Source organism: Theropithecus gelada, chromosome 16 (assembly GCF_003255815.1).
Source record: "Theropithecus gelada isolate Dixy chromosome 16, Tgel_1.0, whole genome shotgun sequence".
NCBI classification, from domain to species: Eukaryota; Metazoa; Chordata; class Mammalia; order Primates; family Cercopithecidae; genus Theropithecus; species Theropithecus gelada.
In genome coordinates, this window is record NC_037684.1 from 16263098 (window position 1) to 16285361 (window position 22264).

At 48.3% G+C, this 22264-nt stretch overlaps 1 protein-coding gene across 4 annotated transcripts in view; it reads right to left on the reverse strand.

The window, feature by feature from the left end:
• MSI2 (musashi RNA binding protein 2) overlaps positions 1-22264 on the reverse strand; it is a 430970-nt gene that overhangs the window by 235112 nt on the left and 173594 nt on the right. The window lies entirely within an intron of this gene.

A 22264-nucleotide genomic window follows, 5' to 3' on the forward strand; every position in this document is an offset into this window, starting at 1 on the left:
GCCTCAGCCTCCAGAGTAACTGGGATAACAGGCATGCGCCACCATTCTTGGCTAATTTTCATATTTTTATGGGGTTTCGCCATGTTAGCCAGGCTGGTCTCAAACTCCTGGCCTCAAGTGATCTGCCCGCCGTGGCCTCCCAAAGTGCTGGGCAGGCATAAGCCACAACACCCAGCCAACTTTCGCCTTTTCTATGAGGTTTAAATTTTTTTCTAAGGAAAGTGACTTCTTATATCACTTTATGTAATTTAACAAAGGTTTTTTTCTCTTTCTTTCTTTCTCTCTCTCTCTCTCTCTCTCTCTCTCCCCGCCTCTCTCTTTCTTTCTTTCTGCTGGGGAATACCATATCCAGTTGCTAAAGGAAATAAATATTTTTTCTCCCTCTCATTTTTCATTTTAAAGAAAGGAAAGAAAACCCTATTCCCCTCCAATGTTGAATTTGCTGAAGGTCAAATTCTAGTGCCTATAAACTTTGATGATGTCCTATAATTTACTATTTTTTACAGGTGCTACAGCTTTTTTTTTTTTTTTTTTTTTTTTGAGACAGAGTCTCACTCTGTCGCCAGGTTAGAGTGCAATAGTACTATCTTACTTCAACCTCCGACTTCCTGGTTCAAGTGATTCTCCTGCCTCAGCCTCCCTAGTAGCTGGGATTACAGTCACGTGCCACCACGCCCAGCTAATTTTTGTACTTTTAGTAGAGACGGGGTTTCACCATGTTGGCCAGAATGGTCTTGATCTCCTGACTTCGTGATCTGCCCACCTGGGCCTCCCAAAGTGCTGGTGCTCACAGGCATGAGCCACCATGCCTGGCCAGTGCTACAGCTTTTAATAGCAAAAGTAATTTTTCATTGTTCATTTGCAGCATGGAAAGGGAAAAATATCTGTTGGGTCTGACATGTCTACGCTAAAACACTTTATTTTCCTTTCTAGTCAATAAGTGAACTAAAATTTACTTCTTGAAAGTAGATGCATATGTCTATAATGGACACATAACCTACGTGTCTACGATCAAGCCTTGGGGAAAAGCAATAAAATAAAGATAAATACCCAGAGAGTGGCCAATACCATCTGCTAACAGAGCCTGACTTTATTAAATATATCTACATTTGAGAAACCACTGGTCCACAAGGTCAAAGATTTCTTGGGTCACCAACCAATAAAAAGAAACAAATTCTAGCAATCCCAGTCCTCCACACATGTGAAGAAAATTCCAGAGTGTGGAAGATCTGTCACTTTGGGGCTATGAACCATGACAGGGGTGGAGAAGGAGTGGGGATAGAGATGAGACCAGGAGGAAGCTAGGCAGCTCCATCCTTCTAAAGAGGGGCCTCACCCAAGCCTCAAGCAGGCTAAGTGAGTGCATCCTAGCGCTGACACAGGACATAATATTGGCATTCCTGTAAAACAATGGCGGTGGAGGGAGGATGCAAGGGTAAGTGGGTAGGTACTGGCACGTCATGAAAAGTGCACTGGCCTTGGAGTTTGATATGTGGGTGCCAACCCTAGCTTGGCTTTCAGCCAACACGATAATGATGCCCTTCACGATAACGAAGAATATTAAACATTTGAGCATTTACGACATATCTGCCAGGCATCATGCTAGGCCCTCGGCATGCATGACCTTGTGTGATCCTCGCTGCAATCCTCCACTTGTTCCTAACGATTATCCCCATTTTGCAGAGGAGGAAGCTGAGGCTCAGGCTGGTTACATAGAGAGGCAAAGGTCCAAGCTAGTAAGTGGCTGGTGACATCATAACAGTGCCACCTTAACCTCTCTAGGCTTTCCTTGCTGCCCCTCACCTGGTTTCGAGGCTCCTAGAGCCAACACAAACAATAAAAGTCCAATAACCCAGTTGTTACCCAACATGCTCCTGCTCCTGGAGGGGAGGCCCAGGAACCAGCATACCTGGATCCCAAGGAAGGTAGAGCAGAACAGCCAGACCTGGGAGTCCTCCCCTGACATTCACACATCTCCCTGGCTTCACCAAACAGGGAACCAGCATGGAATGTGTGTTACTAACAGTCTGGACACCGCTGCTGTGTGGCTCTGATGGGGGTGAGGGCAGTGAGAAGAGAAACCTGTTCCATACACCCACGGGCAGGCTGCCTGCCAAAACCCGCCACACACCGTCTTCCTGTTCATTTTGCCTCATGGATGATTTTTAAAGCTTTTTAATTGTCCTTAATAAATTACCTACATATGCATGATTGTTACAATAGTTTCATTAATTTTTCTCCAAGCATCTAAGCTGTTTATCACAGAAGTGTTAATGGAAAAGAAAAACATGTCAGGCAGGCACTTTCTCACACACTCTGGGCTTGGGCAAATTAAGGCTTATGGGATTGCTTTCCCACACCACAAACAATTAGGGACGTCTTTATTTCATCCGGGCAAATCGTCTTTCAGCAAGGCTAGAAGGAGGATGCCCACCAGAGAGCCCTGCAACTGCCCACTGTGGAAGCAGCACACAGATGCCTGCCTGCCTCCCGTTCAGTAACTTGTAAATGTATTTCCACTCCTTTGGCTCAAACCTAAACTGATAGTCCTCAGCGCTCACAACTTGCTCCAAACCAACTAGGAGAGACACGTCAGTGATATTTCAGATGAAGGGCTTCTTGGTATCTGAGGCTTCCACAGATACCAAGAATTATCCTGGTCTCATCTCTATCCCCACTCCTTCTCCACCCCTGTCATGGTTGACAGACCCAAAGACAGAAGTAAATTGTCAGTGTCCGTGGGGGCTGGGGAAAGATAAGAGGAAGACAGTGATGACCAAATGTGTCATTCCAGAAGTCAAGCAGGTGGTTCCAGAGTGACAATGGCACAGAATGCAGGCACTGGGTCATGCAGTCCTCAGGGGACAGATCGTCTGGACTTCCAGTTGTCAGAGAGGGGAAAGGGGCTTCTGGGAGATTGGGTATAAAACCTGAGACCCACCCCCCCGGCCACCCGCCGATGCCACTACACATATTTATCATCCAATCCTGGGCTTGACTGCACAGCTGTGTCAGCTGGGCTGTACTCATGTGACAGGAGGATCAGGACTCAGATAAAACATGGAACAGGTCCTCCACAACTGGTCCCTGCTATCCGGGGGCCGCCCTTCCAGAGAAGGGTGATTTAAAATTTAAAACTTAAGCTGGGCACAGTGGCTTGCTCCTGTAAACCCAGTTACTCGGGAGGCTGAGGCAGGAGGATTTCTTGAGACCAGGAGTTCAAGACCAGCCCAGGCAACATAGGGAGATACTATATCTACAAAAAATAAATAAATGACAAAACAAAACAAAAAAAACTAGCAGAGCATGGCAGCACACACCTATAGCCCTAGCTACTTGGGAGGCTGAGGTGGGAGGATCACTTGAGCCCAGGAGTTGAGGCTGTAGTGAGCTATGATCGCGCCACTGCATTTCAGCCTGGGTGATACAGTGAGACCCTATCTCTAAATAAGTAAATAAATACTTTGAACAATTTCCTAAACTTGTACTGTGTCAGTTGAGATGCTTCAGCGTTGTTGTCAAGGGTGACGGTCAATCTCTTTGCAGCACATGGATTTTTGGAGCCAACTTTTACGTAGCAACCTTGCATCAAAGCATATGTGAGTGCAGCTATACAATAAAGTCCAAAGCTTCAAGGTGTGCCCCAACCTGACCCCAGCTCTTCTTCCCAAAAGGTTAATTTCTTGCCACACCAGATGATTTGGTGTTCCTCTAACACACTGTGCCTTTTGTCCGTGTGGGTTCCTTCTGTTGCAAAGTTCTTCCCATTTTCATCTGTTCTATCCAACTCCCACTCATCCTTCGGAGCCCCTGCTTTTTATTCCCAGATGGAGCCATTCAGTCAATGATGTTCCTACAGCATGTGAGTGCATCTCTTTGACAGCTTAGTGGCACTGTAAGAACATTCCTAGAGTTGAACGGATGCTTGACCTTTTCTCCAACTGGTGTCCCTCAAGGTATCGACGGTCGAGCACTTCTGCTGGTGCCTAAACAGGGAAAGGCCCTATTCTACATGCCTGGCATCTTCAACATTGAGACCAAGTGGCGGAGAGCCCCAAAGGGGGCCATCTGTGCAGGGACAGAACATCCCACTGTTTTCCCTGCAGTAGGTCCTTCACTTTGAGCTTCTTAGGGTGCTGCGAATTCTTCCTTCTGATCGTCCCCTGGCAGAGCCCCATGATCTGGTCCTGCCACGTCACCAACCTCATCTCCCCTCACTTGCTCACTGTCGCCAGCTCCCCTCCTTCTTTCTGTTCCCTGAAGTCACAAAACTCCTTCTTGCCTTGGAGACTGCATGGGCTGTGCATTCTCCCTGTCCATGGATTGTCACGTGCCACAGAGATGCCTCTCTGAAGGCTATGCCTAAATCAACACCCTCACACACACTCCCACCCCACTTCCCAGTCCCTCTGCAGCCTAACACTTTCTTCCCTTTCCTCTGCACCAACTGGTATCAGTAAGGAGTGTGTTCACGTATTTGTCTTCTCATTTCCAGTCTGACTCCCCATTAGATTACAAACTTCATGAGAGCAAAGAGCTTGCCGTCTTACTCACTTCTGTATCCCCAATACCCAAAACAGTGCCTGGCAGAGATGGGGCACTCCTAAACATTTGTCTCATGAGTCAATGAAACTCATACCGTCATAGAACAAGGTTTGCTCTCCTAAGCCCCTAGAATAGCATTCATATTCTGAAAAACGGCCTGGTTCTGCTGAAGGAAGCCCAGGAAGCACGTAGATTGGGGCACACTTCGGAATTCGGGGAGACACCTCCAGGGAGCACTGGTAAGAACTCGGTATGAATTCACAAAAACTAGTTGCATGTTAATATATGCTGCCTCCTCCTTAAACAGCTTATAAACACTATAATTTTCTTCACTAAAACACTGTCTAATAGAACCAACTCCCCTAATTACAGATGTTTGTATGCATTATAATCTTTATACAATTAAACCTACTAAAAAGAATAAATGATTAAATGTACCCCCCCACCGCCCTGTCACTAACCCATCCCTCCCCAACCACCAAAAAAACAAACGACACAACAAAAAACCCCAAAGGTGCTGAGGATACCACGTTGAGCTATAGATAGACAAAAGTCCCAGGAAATTGAAATTCAGGCTGACACAGAACTTTGTCACTACAGGAGGTAAAGTCAACTTTCAACTTCAAACCCCAGCATCTGACAGCTCAGCATCTGACTTCAATGTCACATAAAAGGCTTGTGTGTATTGTACAAAATGTCTCATTTCAGAAGCGAACATCTTCCTTCACACACTTCATCTCCAGACACAAACATGCGGCTTGGTGACCGAAGGAAGCTTTTCTGGGATCATCTCCTAAAAATTTCACAAACGCATTCCTGGCTCGGGGGTATTTACCAGGAAGTCTGCGGCGACTCCTCTGGAGCCAGGCAGGTTTAACTGATAAGTCCCTCTTTGGGACACTGGCAGTGCATCCTGGGGAAAACATCCATCATGGAATTTCTATGAAAAACGCCCGGATATCAGCTACTCTTCCTATGCTAACGTTCCATTTTTTAAAAATTCAGCATTGTGAGGAGGAAAGGGGAACTATGCCCCGTGAATGCCAGGAGCTGAGACAGGTCCTCCTGTTTGCATCCTGAAAGGGTCCTCAGCACAAAGCCATGTTATCTAAACCCCTGAAAAGCCAGTGGTTGAAAAGGAAGAGCAGGCAGACAGGCTTAATTACAGTCACAGAGCGGACACCCCCCCCACCCCCTGCCAACCACGGGCTTTCCTCTGGATGTGCCCTGAAAGGTCCCTTTTCCTACCTGGGCCACTGGGCCCTGGCAACCAGAATAATCATTTCTGCCCTTCCAGGGACAAAGCTCCCCAGCAACAAAACAGGATGGCCTAGTGGAAAGATCTGTGTCACCTCATGGGCCCACAGTGAAGGGCTCTGGGCATCTTCTCAGTGCTGTGTTTTTTTGTTTTTTTTTTGTTTTGGTTTTTTTTTTTGAGACGGAGTCTTGCTCTCTCGCCCAGGCTGGAGTGTAGTGGCACACTCTCAGCTCACTGCAACCTCTGCCTCCCGGGTTCAAGCAATTCTCCTGCCTCAGCTTCCCAAGTAGCTGGGATTACAGGTGCCCGCCACCACACCCAGCTAATTTTTGTATTCTTAGTACAGAAGGGGGTTTCACTATGTTGTTCAGGCTGCTCTTTAACTCCTGACCTCGTGATCCACCTGCCTCGGCCTCCCAAAGTGCTGGGATTACAGGCGTGAGCTACTGTGCCTGGCCCGTGCTGTGTTCTTGCCTGTAAACTAGAGCAGATGACAGAATCTGCCTCCTAAGGCTGCTGATGGTGCACTGTAGATGCTGTGTGAGCAGCGGCTGTGATGATCAGACACAGGATGCCTTGCCATGTGCAGGAATTCTGCAGGGTCACTCAGGCCTTGGTAATCTTGGCCCTAAAAGGCCTCTCGAGTCCTTTCTAAAAAAGGGTTTGAGGCGAGGGGAATGGGGCAGAAGTCAGCAAGCACTTAGCTTCTCCCGTTTCTTGTCTTCTTCCCCGGCTCTTCCCCATCCACCCTAAACCAGAGATGATCAGATGTCAGCTGCAATTCCTGAGAACCCGTTAGGGCATCTGACACAGACACCACTGGACTCATGGGGAGAGAGGCATCCGCCCAGTTTTTGGTAAGGAAGAAAGCAAAGTGGCATCTGCTGAGGTTTACTGTCCCAGGCACGTTGCCCTGGGTGCTCACTCTGTCCTCACAAGCCTCTAAGGTAGGGACAATGATGATCCCTTTGCCTCTGGAGGAACTGCGGTACAGAGAGGTGAAAAGCTTTGCCCAAGGACACAGCTAGTGAGTGACACAGTCCAGGCTGACCCCCTGACAAGCCTGCCTCACACGAGCAGAGTAGCCACATTCAGGGAGCACGGAGGAGATGGAATTTTACGTGTCGGCTCAGCCCCTAACTTGTTCTTCGACCTGAGAGACCCCTCCTAGGTACCGAGTGCTCCCCTCTGCAGAATGGAGTTGGCCCTTCCAACTGTGTTCTACAGATCTGTGAGTCACCAAGTTCTAGGGCTTTCCCATTCAAGTAGCCTCTCTCAGCCCCTTTTCCAGGCCTTTCTTCAGTGGTTGGGGTACAGATTGGGCAGCCGAGGAGAGGCAGTTCCTGCTGGTGCCACGTGTGGCCGGCACAGCTGCCAGGAAGTCCTATTAGTCAGCACCAACAGCTGCTGCCACAAACACGCGGTGCAAACGGAGGAGACGCGCCCAAGACTCTGCTAAACCTTGGGGGTGGTTGGAGAATGAGAAGAGCCAAGGAAAAGCAGGAGTCCAGACCTTCCAGAGGGCTCGACACATGGCCCCTCCTCTTACCCAAGACCGAAGCCACAAAGTCACCTGAAGCCAAAAGGCCCCACTCAGCCCCAGCCAGCCGGCTTGGCTGGATTTTGCTGTCCTAAGTGGACCCTAAGCTGTAGACAGGCACAGACGTAGGCCAGGCAGACAGGCTGCAAGAGGTAGCTGTCCCCAGAGCCCCGAAGCCCCCAGCCGTCAGCTTCCCTGTTCCCTCAGAGCAGGGAAGGTGCTGGCAGGTGGGAAGTAACCCCTAACCCCTTCAAGGTGGGTTTGTAAGTATAGGGTCTCCCCCATTAGCGCTTTTCTTCACCCCTTCAAACTTTAATAAGGGTGATTTCTGTAAGCATTCTCAGGCTCTCCTGTTTCAAGGAGCATTAAATTTCCAGCACTGTCTGCCAGAGATATCCCAGGCCCCCAGCGAGCCGGCAGGAGATGCCATTCTACACACCTGTCAGGAAGAAAGGAAGAGTAAGATGGCCCCAGGCCAGCGCCGCCTTCCTCGCTCCCACCACTCTGCTCTCTGGGCATTCCAGGGTCTTGTCAGCATCCCCTCTTGATTTTCATCCAGTCTCATCTTGGGCAACAGAACCTGGGGTTGTGGGTTTTTTCCCAGAAGAAGAAACACGTGAGGAGAGGCTAGTGGAGAACAAAACACCCATTTCTTCCGGGAGAAGGGGAGGGGAGATGGCTAACTGCTGGTCAGGCTGCACAAAACCCTACAGAATCCAACAAACCTCGTGCTGTTTAAGAAAACTAAACGCCCAAACAAAAACCTCTCCAAGTTCCGAATCTTACAGCAACTCCCCTTTATGAAAGTGAGGTTGTTTATGCTTGAAAACCAAGAAAGCAAATGTTTCTAGAAGGTTTATAAAAATCAGCTCTGTTGGCCGGGTGCAGTGGCTCACGCCTGTAATCCCAGCACTTCGGGAGGCTGAGGCAGGTAGATCACGAGGTCAAGAGATCGAGACCATCCTGGCCAACATAGTGAAACCCTGTCTCAACTAAAAATACAAAAATTAGTTGGGCGTGGTGGCAGGCGCCTGTAGTCCCAGCTACTTGGGAGGCTGAGGCAGGAGAATCGCTTGAACCCGGGAGATGGAGGACCCAGTGAGCAGAGATCGCGCCACTGCACTCCAGCCTGGAGACAGAGCAAGACTCTGTCTCAAAAAAAAAAAAAAAAAAATTAGCTGTGTTGATGTACAGGACCATGAACCCACGCAGAGGCCAGTTGAAACGTAGAGCTAGCAAGGGAGGTCTCCAGGGTGAAGGGAGGAATGCCTCCCTGGGATCCTTTCACCCTTCTGTCCTCCCCATAAAGCTACAATTATGAAATAAATAGTGAAATAATAATAAAAGAGACCCCTGCAGGTATCACCTTTGCCCAAAACAGACAACTATAAAAACAATGACTACTATTGCTACATACACACCTACTGTGTGCCAGGCAACATGCTCAAGTACTTCCCATATGGCAATTAATCTACATAATGTCCCTTATGAGGCTGAAATTACATGCATAAGCTTAAACAACAAAAAGGAAGGAAGGAAGAACAGAATCAGGCTGAGAGAAGAGGGAAAAGAAAGCGACCCTGATGAGAGATGGCCCCTGCGCTGGACTTTACAGAGGGACTTTGTCGTATAGGGTCCTCTCTTCCTAAAACAAAGTCTCCAAGAAGTTCAGAGATTTACAACATTACTGAGTCCTGAAGCTGAGATTCAAAACCCAGTTCCAGCTGAGTGCAGAGGTCTGTCTATATGCCAATGATACTTTCATACTTCTTGAAAAAAATTCTACCTCCCAGCAGTGAAAACCAGCCAGCCCAGCTGGTTGCAGAGTGGTGAGGTGACAGAGCAGGCAGTGTGTAGGGCATGGGGACACCTCCCAAAGGATTTAGGAGAGGCAAGGGGTGGGGGGTGACCAGAGTTCATATAAGCTACTCAAGAGCCTCAGGGCGGCAATTTAGCACCAAATGCATGAAAAAGAGTCAGCCCTGGGCCTTGGAGGGAGTGGAACCCCTCCCTCTCCTTGGTCAGCCATCTTGTCCTCATGAGTCACCAGGCCCAGGCAAGGGTGTGGGTGGTTCTGCAAACCCGTCCCCGTCAATGGAAACAGAATACAAAGACTTCATCCTCACATTAGTGGGTTACCAGCGTCACTGACTCCTACAACGCGCTGCCTGAAAACATCCGTCTCCAGCACGACCAGCTCCCTGCAACCCCGGGAGAGCGGCAGGGGGCAGTGTTGACAGGAGCAAGCTGGCCAGAGCCACAGCTCCCACCTGGGATGGCCCCTGACCCGAGGCCTCCTCTGAGCCCCGGGGAACCCCTCTGGCCTTGTTTCCTCAGGAGTAAAAAGAGATTGTCCAGGTCTCAGAAACCTGTGTTTCTGCGGTTTAAAATACAAGAAACACCAACATCCCAGGCATAAATAAGGGTAGCTGTGGCCTCTTGGGGGACCAGAGGACCAAGGTAAAGCCCGCTTCCCCACCTCCTCAGTCCTTACCCTGCACGCCAGGAAATCACGTCCACACCCATGCACAGGGGCACATAAATGAACAAACCCACGCTCAGACCCAGTACACAGAGTGTGTGAGCCTGCACAGACTGCCATTCATTCAAGTCCCATGGCAGCCTGCCAAATTATAAATAGCCCAGCTCGTTTTTCAGATGACCAGCGATTCAGCAAAGTCCTCTGGCCTTCAGCAGTATATGAGCCTCCTCTTAACCTCTTTCAGCTAGATGCTCAGCAAGGAATCCAGTCTGACCCAGCCATGCTAGCTAACCTTAGGAGTGCACAGACACACAGACACACACACACACACACACACACACACACACACACACACACACAGATAACAAACCCCAGGTAAGACTGTCTGACAAACAGCGTCTGACTGATGCTAAGCCCACAGATACGGGGTCCAAAGGGGTATCCAAGTCACAAGAATGACAAACACAAAGCTATTTCAAAGGGAATGAGGGGCACGCTTCCCGTCCCCCAGCAAGCTCTCAGCAGTCGGACCCAGCTGGCCACCCAGTTCACTTCTCAGACCTCTATTAGAGCATGGGGCACCCATCGCTACCTCTTCAGCTCGCAATTCAGAATGAGCCCTGGCTCCCCACCCTTTCAAGCACAGTTCAAACTGCCTTGCGTGGCTTCTAGGTCAAAACACCACAAGTGACTGGTGGTTTGAAATAAACACCTAACTCTGGGGAGACCAAACAGTGAAGATAGATCACTTACCCTTACCCTAAGCTATAATCAAAGAGATAACCACTGGTATTGAATCTTAGCTAGAACAGATCCCCCCTCTTATCCCACCCCAAGTATCACAGACACAAGTTTACAATGAGGTTCTAATTACCTCCAATTTCTCTTCATTGTTTCAATTTCCCCCTCTGGCCCTCACACACTATCCCAAGATTTCAGTCCATCGCTAAGAAGGTAAGAATCCTGGAAATGTATTCACTTATCAGATTCTTAGGAAATAGTCCAAAGTCTGAGCTTTCTCCTATGCTGTGAGCTCCTTCTCTACAAATTAGCTGGACATGGTGGCGCATGCCTGTAATCCCAGCTACTCGGGAGGCTGAGGCAGGAGAATCACATGAAACCGGGAGGCAGAGGTTGCAGTGAGCCGAGATCTGCGCCACTGCACTCCAGCCGGAGCGACAGAGTGAGAGGCTCCATCAAAAAAAAAAAAAAAAAAAAAGACAAAGCACATCTCCCCAGTGCCTGGCACAGGACCTGCAATGCCACCCTCCATCTGATGAATGAAAGTCACCTCAAGGGAGGTTCCTGTGGGATGTTGATGAAGGCTTGGGTTAACCCAACTCTCTCCCTGCAAATATCTAATCTCTACCATCAGCCAAGGAAGTGCTTTCTGCAGAGTCCTCCTTGTCCTCTAAATCAAGTGAGGCCATAGTTTGACAAGGACATGCCACAACCAGGTTGAGTGCAAATCCTCATCCAGACCTACAAATACCTCTCAGCCTCCAACCTGTAAATCCCATGAATCACAGAGGCTTGATCGGAGCAAACAAAAACTGCTAGAAGCCAACGCTTCCCCAGCATCAACCAGAGGGAAGGAGAACTGTGCCTTAATCATGCCTCGGGAAACAGACACCTAATGAAAGTGGTCCTCTGCTGCAACAAGTCCCGAGCAACTCAACTCAACAGACACACAACAAAATTCCTAGGCTGGGCAGGGTGGCTTATGCCTGTGCGGATCACCCAAGGTCAGGAGTTCAAGACCAGCCTGGCCAACATGGTGAAACCCCATTTCCACTAAAAATACAAAACAAATAGCCGGGCGTGGTGGCAGGTGCCTGTAATCCTAACTACTTGGGAGACTGAGGCAGGACAATCGCTTGAACCCGGGAGGCGGGGGTTGCAGTGAGCAACCTGCGCCATTGCACTCCAGCCTGGGCAACAAGAATGAAACAAACTCGGTCTCAAAAACAAAAACAATAAAAAAATTCCTATGGGAGAGCTGCAGCCCTCAGGCCCCAGGCTCCGGTCAGACTGGGATTGCCATGGGTCTGCTCTGCTCCTCCGACTAAACCCCTCATCTTGACCCACTTCCATTTTTCCCCTCCTAAAATACTATATTTTTTAAAAAATTCCTTACAAGGAGTGTTTTATTTTCTTAACTGAACTGTGGCTTTCAAAACAGGCCTGACCTTCCTGCTCGCCACCCCTCCTTGTCACGGAGCAACAGAAATTAAATTGATTTTCCCTATCAGCGCTCTGCATCTCAGTGATCATGCCCAGCCTCCAGAAAGTCTGCTTTCTGCTCCATCTCACGACACGAACAGAAGCCCTGTTGCTAAATCTAACCCCACTGGCTCAGGAAGGAGGGGATAGAGGAAGAAGGGGTAACCGAAGGGCACAGGTAACAATTTATGGCCCCCTTGTCACTGTGGTCTTATCTCTGCGGCCAGTCCCTTCTGAGAAATGGTACCCGTTACTGAACTCCCCCTGGGGGAAAGCTATTCCCCGGGGCCTGACTGTTGGCGACAGGTGGCCCAGCCAGGGAGAGGAAAGCTTGCTGTGGGGACCCCATCCTGCCTTCCCCACAAACTACTCCTCTGGGCACGTCCCCAGTCAGGCACCCCAGCTCAGGCTAAACCACCTGCCCCACCCCACCTCTACTGGTGCACTGTCTCTGAGGAGCACGGAGGTGGAGGCTGCTGCAAAGACAGGAAGGCCAAACATGCTCAGAGGGGGCCCTCCATAACCACCCAACCCAAATAAGGTCCCGTTCTCTCTCGTAGGACACACTGTGCTTTCTTTTCACAGCACCTGTGGCACTTAGTAATTACACGGGTGCATGTGCATGTCTTTCTGCGTGCATCTCTAATGTTGGTCTGTCACACCACATTAGGTCCCATGAAGATGAGACCATTGTCGCCTTCTTCTCTATAGTATTAAGCACTTAATATTTATTGACTAAGTAAGTAGAAAAAAGATGCACTTTATTACAGGTTATTAGAAGCAGGATACTAACTTATTTGGGGTTAGACCTCTTTGGGAATTGTTTGGTCCACACAGAATGCAGGGCATAGAATACATGAACTTGTAGGGTTCTCTGTTTACCTTTTCTCATCCCTCTCCTTATTTTTGTCTTGTTAACGAGCCACCAAAAATGCATCCCTGTCCCATAAGGAAGAAAAGAGGGCCAAGGACAAACATGTGAAGAAAAGTTCATTGCAGTGAACATTGGAATTCTACCTGGCAACCCACGGAAAACATTCTTTCCCTCCTCTCCCCGGTCCCTCCAGGCATGGCCCCATAATTCAACCCCCAATTATTCTATTGCCAACCATCATCCCCAGGAATGACAGTCCCACTGTGTCAAGTCTCTCCTGCAATTGGAATTCGAGTTCTGACCTGACCCAAGTTCATTATTGGCATCAAAGAGCTCTGGCTCTTTGAGTCATCTTTCCAATGATCTGGAAGCAAAAGCCAAGAGACTTCATTTCTTTATTTCTACTTCATTCTGTTCCAAAGGGATTGGAGGTGTCTTACAAAAATAGCTACAACACAACAAAAATAGATGAATAAATGAGTTAGGATGGGGAATAAAATAAATCCAAAAGTAAGGTTACTGCCCAGAAATATGCATCACGATTGATAAAGGCAATCCCAAGAAATGAGACGCCAAAATGTTCTTTCTGAAATTCCCTCCTCGTCAGGAAGATGGAAAATATTTCTGCTGATATTCAACAGACACTTGACCTACCATCCAAGCCTCGGCTCAACCTTGGGGATTCATCAACAATGCACACACCAGGCTCCGGGCTGTTAAGTGTCTCTGATGTCCTTGAATCCAATGTCAAGTGCTTCTCAGCTGGGGAGAGGTGAGTTGCTGGAGTCAACCCAGGAGAAGGGACAGGAAGGGTGGGAGCAATGTTTTCTCTAAAACCCGAGTACTGTCAGTACTCATCTCTGCTTGCAAAATAACCCTGTCTGACCTTGGGCAGAACCAGATGCTCTCCTCAGTCCCTCCAATTCTAAAACTTTTATGATATTATGATTAACCGCTGTCATATTCAGGGGAGTGGTTTCACTGGAATGCCCAAAGCAAGCGGCATCTTTCACTTCCACTCAACTCTCCAATTCTGCCTGCTCTCACCCCCCTGCCTTCTCGGTGGGCATGGGCTGCCCAGACCCAGGGGCTCCTCTGCCTCAGGTTCTTGAACCTCTCAACTTCCATTTCCCGTGCCTTCTAACACTCATCTTAGCAGAGCAAGGCCCACGCCGGATCTCTCTCCCCACATCCACCCAGCCGAGCATCAGTTTTCTTTAGTCCACACTTTTTGGAGAACCCAGTAGCCAGAACACAAGTACAACTGGTTTTTCCACACATTTGTGAACACACATTCCTCCTTCCGTAATCTGTTCCCAGTTCAAGTCTATTTTCAATAGAAGATATTTACTGGGTGCATATTCTGTGCCACAAACTCTACTAAGCCCCTTTTGTGAATTTTCTCATTTAACCCTCACTGCCCCCCATGTGAGGTAGTTACTTTATTATTCTTCCCATCTTACAGAGCAGCATATTGAGAGACTCAGTGAGGTCAAGTCACTTGCCCAAGGCCATGCCTGGATTCAACCCCAGGTTCATCTCATTCCCAAGCTCTGAACCACTACACCGTATAGTGACACCCGCTTCCACAGGCCATTTGGAAGCTTCCTGATTTTAACTGCTTCATCACTCAGTTATGGATTTTTCAGGCATGCATTCATTCCAAGAGCTCACCCTCCACCTCCAGCATGGAAGTTGTGGGTTTCGTGGTCCAGCAGACCTGAGCTCTGACCCTTATTCAAGGCCCCACAACCTCTCAGAGCTTCAGTTTCCCACGTGTATAGTAGAGCGAATCCCCCAAGCCTCCTATAGCCATAAGAGTGTGGCAGTTCCTGGATGGGTAAAACTTTTTCTAGGAGGGATGGACTTACCCCCTACCCCTCCAACAATTTCACATAAAACATGAATCCATCACTCAGTCCCATTGGAAGGGCAATGAATCCATCCCCAAGAACTGAGGGGCATTCCAAAGGAGACTTACGTGAGACGGCACAGCCCTGAGGCCCTCCCTGGCTGGGGAGGTCTCTTTAATGTGCAGAAACGATTTTCTAATTAAGTGGTGAGCATGCTGTATTGACTTTAAGTGCACGAGTAGCTCAGGGGAGGAAGACAGTGGATTAGAGGTGTACGGCAGAAGAACTGAGCTGGGCATTAAAGCCAGATCACCTCTGGTGCTCCTAGCTCCCCACTATCCGGTCTCTACAGAACAATCAGAGAGACCTTTAAAAACACTGATCTTGTCACCTGTCTGCTTAAAACCTTCCAAAGGCTTTCCATGGCACTTGGAACACAATTCAGACTTCTTACCCTGGTTCACAAGGCTCTGCGTGGCCCATCTGCCTCTTCCCCCACACACCAGGTGCCATCACACCTGTCTTCTGTCTGAGTCTTGAACTACCAAATTCTGTCCCGTCACAGGGCCTTTGCACTGCCTGCTCCCTCTGTGGGAATGACTGTCTCCTATATCTGCACACAGCTGGCCTCTTCCTTCATTCAGGGCTTAGCTTCAAAACCAGCTTCTGAGAGAGCTTGCCTTACCACCCCTATCAAAAGCAGCCCCAAGTTGCAACTCAAGGGAAGATCAACAAAAAATAATAACAATAAAATAATAAAAAAGAAAGAAGCCCCAAGCAGTCTCTCCTACATTAGCGGAAATTTTCTTCATAGTAAAGAGAACTCTCTGCTATGTTTGTTATTTGCTTGCCATCTGAGTGTTTTCCCCTCAACCCTCCACTGAAATGTATGTTTCATGAAAGTGAGAGTCTTGTCCATCTTATATCCCCCAGTGCCTAACATAGCACCTGACATGTTGAAGACACTCAGTCAAAACTGGCTGGCCTTATGTGTACTGCAGCACTGTTCACAATAACCACGACATGGAAACAACTTAAGTGTCCATCAATGGGTAAATGGATAAAAAAAAATTGGCGCAGATATATATACACACATACACACACACACACACACACACACACACACACTACTCAGCCTTAAAAAGTGAAATTATATCCTTTGAAACAACATGGATGAACCTAGAGGACATTATGCTAAGTGAAATAAGGCAGGTACAGAAAGACAAATATTATATGATCTCACTTATATGTGGAATCTTTAAAAGTCTAACTCATAGAAACAGAGAGTATTAGTAGAATGGGGGTTACCAGAGGATGGGGGTGCATGGGGAAGGAGGGAGATGTTGGTCAAAGCGTTTGCTGGTCAAAGGGAGATGCCGGACAACGTTTCAGTTAGACAGGAGGAGTAAGTTCCAGTGATCTATAGAACAGCATGGTGGCTATAGTTAATCGTAAGGTAATGTATATATCAAAATCATTAAAATGTGCCTGGAATGGCGGCTCATGCCTATAATCCTAGCACTTTGGGAGGCCCAGGTGGACGGATTGCCTGAGCTCAGGAGTTCAAGCTCATGCCACTGCACTCCAGCCCGGGCAACAGAGCAAGACTCCGTCTCCAAAAAAAATAAATCGTTAAAATGTTCTTACTACAAAGAAATGGTAAGTATGTGAAATGATGGATGTATTAATTCACCGGCTTTAATCACTCCACAATGTATACATGTATCGAAACAAACATCACATTGTACCCCATAAATATAAACCATTACTATTCATCAATTAAAAATAACATTTAAAAAAATTTAAACATCACATTGTACTTCCCCACCAAAAATTAAATTTAAATTTAAAATATTCGTGTCATACAAAAAACACTGGTTAGGAACGGAGAATGAGGGGACCACAGGAACACGCAACAGTACAACCACAACCCGCACAAGCGATGCTTGAGGAAGGGGCGCATCTCCGGGGCTGATCCACTCCGAAGACAGTGGGCAATCACCAATTAACAAAGCGAGGGTCCGCGTTAGGAAGTCTGGGAGGCCAGGCAGGGGTGGCAGCTGTGTACAGTGAGAACACCCCTGCACTCAGAATTTGTGGCTTCAAAATACGGCTTCCCTATTGTCTTGGTTTCCTAGGGCTGCTGTAACAAAGTCCTGCAACCAGGTGGCTTAAACACCAGGAATTTACGTCTCACAGTTCTAGAGGCTGGAAGTCTGAAATCAAGGTGTCATACGGCTGGTTCCTTCTGAAGCTCTGGGGAGAGTCTATCCATGCCCCGCTCTTGCCTTCTAGGGGCTCCCAGCAATCCTCGGTGTCCCATGGCTTGTGGATACATCACTCTGATCCCTGTCTCCATGTTCATGGGGTCTTCTCCCCATGTGTGTCCTGGATTCGACTTCAGATCTTCTTATAAGGATGCCAGTAACTGCATTAGCACCCTCCTCCCAACAGCATGACCTCGTGTTACCTAATTATATCTGCAAAGACCCTGTTTACAAATAAGGTCACATTCTGAGGTTCCAGGTGAACGTGAATTCAGGAGAGAACGCCATTCAACCCAGTACACCCAACAATTCGGCATGTCACCTTAGAGAAGCCACCTGCAATGTCTGAGCCTCCCTTTCCTAGTTGTTCTATCACAGGTCTCAAATCCTTTCCCTAAAGGGAGGTGGCAGCACCGATCATGGTGCCTGTCACTCTGGAAGGGCCCATGGACATGAACTGAGTTGAGAGGACCGTAGATTCACTGTGGCGGGAAGTAGGGAGCCACTGCAAGCTGGGAACGGAGGATCGTCCACTGAAAACAGGATTTCAGGAAGACACATCTGGTAGCAAAGGGCAACACAGGTTGGGGCAGGAGGGACTGTGACAAGGAATCACATCAGGAAGCAGAAGGGGTTCAGTCTCGCTTGCGATGGGGACATCAGACAGAAGAGAGAAGGAGTGAACACAGGAACCGCTTAGCAGATAAGCATCAGTCTCAACGAGTGAGTCAGGAAGAGCCGTCAGAAATGCCATTCTTCTCCCACACAGGGACTCAGGGCAGGAGAACAGACTGGAGTCAGTGAGGTCAGTGTGAGGAGGGTGAAGGTGAGAGGAGCCTGGAACATTCAAATGGAAATGCCCAGCAGAAAGGGAGTGGGGGAGTCAGGCAGGGAGAGGGCTGGGCTGCCAGCGGAAACCAGGAGGAAGAGGGAGAGCGGCCAAGGCCATGAGCATAAACATCTCTGAGGAAGAAGCCAAAGGGCCAGCGAGCATCTCATCCCAAGGACAGACTGCCTGATTCCAGAGAGGGCAGCCCTTCAAATGCCCGCATGTGACTGTGTCCACCTAAAAACCCAACCCCAATGTTGGGAACCACTAGAGAAACACACACTACAGAAACCCGAGAATGGCTATGAGCCCAGGAATACAGCCTCCTCCGTAAGGAGGCAGTGGGGCAAGGCATGGAAAGAGGGACGCCAGCTCCAGTCTCTTCTGGGCCACCGACCCTGAGCAAGTCTCCTGGCTCCTCGGGGCCTCGCATACCCTCTATGTCACAGACGAGGAAACTAAGATCCCTTCCGAAGCCGAAATTCCATGCTTCTCATCCACCAGAGCCACATTAAGTGCCTGGTAATTCAATAATTCAATTAAGAAAGCTCAATTTTTTTCAAGCTTAATATTTAATGGAAGGGTTATGAAGTGCGACACAACTCGGCGTGATTAATAGTTACAATTAAAGACCGAACGTGTTGAGGGGAGAGAGGCACAGATTAGTGGGAACACATTTACGCTGCAAAGGGACACAGCGAGTTGTACCTACAGACTGGGAAGCCTTCTCTTCATATTCCACACCACCGCCAAGTGCCCGGCGGAGTCTGTGCTGCAAGAGGCTGTTCTGTCTACAGAACCAACTGACTGACTTGCCCAAGTGCAGGTGGACGTGACTAGGGGCAGAGAGTGAAATGGGGTCCCTCCCAGCCTCCCCAACAAATCAGAGCTTGTTTGCTGCAAAGCTGGAACAAGGCCCACCCTGGTGGGGCCTATCTTCTTGCCACCACAATCAAGTCTTCCAGAAGGCAAACAGCTAAGAGGAAGAATGCAATCTGCCAGACAGGAAGATGCAGTGGCTGAGCTTGGACAAACAGCTCCAGGGGTGGCAGGGACTTGTTTTGACATCTGTCTTCTCATGTCAGAGAGATCCTCATTCCAAGACCACAGGTGCCTCTGGCCTCCAGTAACCCACATGCAGGTTATGTATAAGACATTCCGTACTGACCATGCTACAACACAGCTGGCCTTGGGACCCTACACGGTGGCCATTCTGAACCACGGGGCCCTGATTTCTGTGCTCAGGAGAAGCCTGGTTCTGAGCATCAGGGAAGAAGAGAGGGCCGATGCCTGGAGTGCAGCCTGCCTGGGCTCCCACCTGTGAGTCTGTGCCAGTTATGGAAAAACTGGGCCTGGGGGGATCGATTCTTCAAGACAAGGAGGGTCACAATGAATGGGCAGGAGATACCATCTGACACGGAATGGGTTTCAGCAACTGAGGGCATTTCACCCAATTGTGGAATAAAACACCTGGTCCTCAACTAAAAGCTTTACAGCTAAAGAGATAGCAAATGGAGTCTGTTTGTTTTTAATTCTTGGAGGAGTCTTCTCCATGCTCCTAAAAGCATAACCAGTGCCAAACTCAGGAGGAAGAGGTGGGTAGGACAGCCAATGCAGATTCTATAAACAGTAAAAATTCCTTCATCTTCATGGCTAGAGGACCCCCTATGCTCTGATTCCTCCACCCAACCACCACCACAGCCTTGCCTCCTCCTACCACCTCTGCCAACTTGGGCCGCCATCCTTGGGTTAGAGGGCAAGCTAAGTCTAGAAACTCAGGGCCGCCAGCACATGGGCCAGGGAAAAGTGGGTGCTCAGAGATCTTCAGCCTTGAAAAGAAGACAGACAGACAGAATCTGTTAAGTGCAGCCCTGGAGCCTCTTATATGGGAAAATTGAGAGGTAAAGAGCAAGAACAAGAAAAATAAATCCAATGAAAATAAGGCCATTACTTTAGAGACATGCGTATTAACGAGGACTTTTGAGGGAATGAAGGAACAGCTGGGTTGCAGCACCAGCACTTCCTGAGCCCCCATGTGCCAGACCGGGAGTGGGGCGGAGGGTACAAAGAAGAAACTGCCATTCCTGCCCTCAAGGAACTTGCCCCAGGGGCAGTGTGGACACTCATTACCAACACCAGACAACCACACGAGAAGAGAAAGAAGGTGGACTTAGATTTGGCTGAAAAAAAAAATGTTTTTACTCATTAATTACAGTCACTGATGTGAACTGTTTGCCATTCGTGCCTAATTACTGTGCAGCAAAACGATGGTGTTTACCATCAAAAGAGCATCACTTCACTTTAAGGTGAGTTTTCTTTGGGGCTCCAGAATTTCCAATGAATGGGCACTGTGTAGTAGCATTCACGGTCATATGCTGACAACCTCAAGACATTGGAGGGAGTCCCATCCTTATAAATAATAAGGCACATATGATTCAAATAAATGTTGGATTGAGCATTCACTGTGTGTGAGGTCCTCTGCTAAGGACTTCCATGCATCTGTCTCCCTTAAGACTCCCAATCCTATAAAATACTTTCTACTTTATCACCATTTTACAGATGAACTTGCCCAAGGTCACACACTTGGGAAATGGTGGGGGCAAGAATGGCAGCCAGGCCTGCCTGCCCCCAGTGTCCACGTTCATCACCAGTGTGACCACTGCAGAGCGAATGCGCTGGAGGACACACAGCAAAATGCTGGTTTTCCAGGATGAAACCAGAAATTCTCCCTTTTGCTTAGCTATTTTAATTGTTTTTTTTTTTTTAATTATCTAATCAATGTGAAAGACCTGAGGGTTTGTCATTTCTATGGTTTGTTTGTTACAGACTAGAGCTCCACTAGCTATGACTCCCCACAACCAGGAAGCCTAATCAGGGGTGGGGAGGTGGGAGTCCAGGCACGCAGGGCAGGAAAAGCCCTTGCTGGTCATCCAGGCCAACAACCTTCAACGTGCTGCAAACGTCCTTGCTATCTGGTCCCTAACAGATGGTCCTCACTTCATCGCAGCCTCCCTGGATGCCGGATGAGTAGATGGAAGCTCCAAAAACATCCAGGCAGGAAGGACAGCGGCAGCAGGAGTCACAGGCAGCAGGAGTCACCGGATGGTCATGACAAACATCGCCCTTTGCCCAGTGTCTGGCAGCACACGATCAGCCTCTCCTTTTCTCACTGGGAGAGCAAAACTACTGAAGATAATCTTTTAGACACATACAAAAACCCAAAGTTTCCAAAACTGGGGCCAACCTTTTCTCCCCCAGGCACCTTAGAGCAATGGTGCTATTTGGTGGCTGTGTGGGATCAGCATGAAATGCAGGGGTAAGTCATCATAGCCCAGGTGCCATCTAGAAAGCCCTACCCACATGAAGGGAGATCTATAGGGGGTTAGACTGAGGACACACAGACCAGGAAGGACCACTCACTCTCCATGTTATGAAGAGCCAGATATGTTGGGAAAGGTCTTGAGGGCACTAAGGATAAGGACTATGTCAAATGCACTATATTTAAGCGTCGGGGATCTTTTCCTCCAGACACTCTGGAGTCCCAATGCCTAGCCCTGTACCTGGCCCACAGAATGCATCACAAATGTATACTGATCATAAATATATGGTGGGTGGTAAATATATTATTACTAGGAGAGCAGAGGGCACCCAAATCACAGAGTAAAAAGAACTGAAAGAACTGGGCGTGTTTACCTTGGAAAACAGATAATACGGTGAGGGCGGGAGGCAAGGGAGACCTCATAATTGTGCTTACACAATTCAGCTTCATGGTAAAGTAGACAAAACATGATATTTGACATTAGAAGACCTTGGTTTGAGACACAGCTTTTTGCTACTCAGCTAACTTTGTGTGCCTCTAGAAGGATTACCTTCATTCTAAATATGAAAACATGTAATGAATGTTTCACAATTGTAGCTGTATATTAGGACATTTTTTAAAAAGATGCTCAGCCAGAAACAGTGGTGCACAACTATAAGCCTGGGTTCTTAGGAGGCTGAGGTGGGGGGATCACTTGGGCCCAGGTATTTGAGGCTGCAGTGAGCCATGATCAGGCCACTACACTCCAGCCTGAGTCCAGCTTGGGCGACAGAGCAAGTCCACATCTCTTTTAAAAAATAAAATAAAATAAAATAAAATAAAGGCCAGGTGGGGTGGCTCATGCCTGTAATCCCAACACTTAGGGAGGCTGAGGTGGGAGAATCACTTGGGCCCAGAGATAGGGGCTTCAGTGAGCCATGATCATGCCACTGCACACCAGTCTGGGTGACAGAGTGAGACCCTGTCTCATAAAAACAAACAAAGATGTTCAGATTTTACCACAGTCCTACCATCTAATCTCCAAAGATGGTTCCATGAATTTATATTTCTAAAAAGCTCTTTAGGTCATCCTAA